Raw genomic sequence first — 1757 nt, 5'->3', positions numbered from 1 at the left:
TAGGTCGTTATGGTATTAATATTTTTTGTATGTATTTTTATAATGGTACAATTGTACATTACTTTACAAATATTATACTATTATTTTTTTTAACGAACAAAATTTTTCTTACATCATTGTCAGACCTGCGTGACCTAACTACAAAGTTGTTGTTCATAAATACAATTACACCTGGGGCAAATTATACCGTGCACCAGGGCGCACAGTGCATTGTGCGCCCTGGCCCAAAACGACGTCGTTTTGACTTTTTCGCGTGTTTGCTGTTAAAAAAAAATTCATGTTTCGAATGTACAGAATTGTATAATAGAAAACACAGAATTTTATACCTGAAAACACATAATTTTATACCTGTAAACACATAATTTTTATAACTGAAAATCCCCATGTTTCGAATGTACATAATTATATAATAGAAAATACATAATTTTATACCCGAAAACACAGAATTTTATAATTAAAAATTCCCATGTTTTGAATGTACAGAATTATATAATAGAAAACACATAATTTTATACCTGAAAACACATAATTTTTTTTAAAAAGATAAAAATCCCCTGTTTTGAATGACAGGATTTTATACCTAAAAACACATAATTTTATAACAGAATACAAAAAGACGTCGTTTTGGGAGGCGCGAGGCGCACATTGCTATTTGCGCCCTGGTGCACGGTATAATGATTGTTACACCTGGACTCTAAAATGGTAGGATCAATTTTGTAACGAATTGACAATGTTGACTTCCCACTAGCTCCAATTGAACATGTTTACACATCATAATTTTATCAATGCATAAAAACTTCTAAAGAAATTTGTAAGTTAATTTTTATTATATCATTATAACAATATTTATTATAACTATATATTTTGAATTATTTATTATCATCCTCTATTGACAGGAATTGTAACAATTGTCATTGACAAACTCTCAAAACAATTTGTCTCAACAACGAATGTAAATTAAAAATAAAAAATAAAAATCAATGATTTCATTATTGTTGATGAAAAGTTTACTCTTATTAAATTAAATAAAGTAGTAGCTATAACAAAAAAATAATAATATGCATTTAATTAATTAGTTATATTATCTTTATTTTCTACCATTCAAAAATTCATTACCTTCAAATTTATTAATTTATTATATTCACTACATTCTCCATTGTCTTCTTTTTTACATTATCTTGTAATTAAATATCAAAGTTATAATACAAAATATGTTATATATATATTTATTTACCAAGTATTTTATGCAAATATAATAAATATTAATATTTTGTTCAATACTTTCACATGATAACCCACGACACACATCTCACAACGCATAAATATCAATAGGTTCTTGTAAGATAAAGAGTTAATAGTACAACTAAGATCCCATAATATACACAACAAGGCAAATCTAATTAAAGCTTCCTACACCATAATCTCATTGCACGATGAATCCATCTATGCTACCACCAGTAACCAATTGCACATGACACACTACCAATAAAAAAAAAAGGACATGTACTGAAGATGAAGACAATGACAATGCTACCCAAAAGATAATTAAGAAGAATTAGAGAAATTTAAATCAAAAGTAGTATTTATTTAGACTATCATTTTTAGACTAAGTATTTAGACTAGCATTATTACAAAGATGTAAACATTTATTTTAGTGACAATAAAATCAATATCTCATATATTATCTTCTAGTTATATACTTTAAATTATCGATTTAAATAAACAAATTCAATATTTATTTACCTATGCATGAACAT

The sequence above is a fragment of the Ipomoea nil genome, unplaced genomic scaffold (assembly GCF_001879475.1).
Source record: "Ipomoea nil cultivar Tokyo-kokei standard unplaced genomic scaffold, Asagao_1.1 scaffold3401, whole genome shotgun sequence".
In the NCBI taxonomy this organism is placed as follows: Eukaryota; Viridiplantae; Streptophyta; class Magnoliopsida; order Solanales; family Convolvulaceae; genus Ipomoea; species Ipomoea nil.
Note: the sequence above shows the minus strand (reverse complement) of the source record.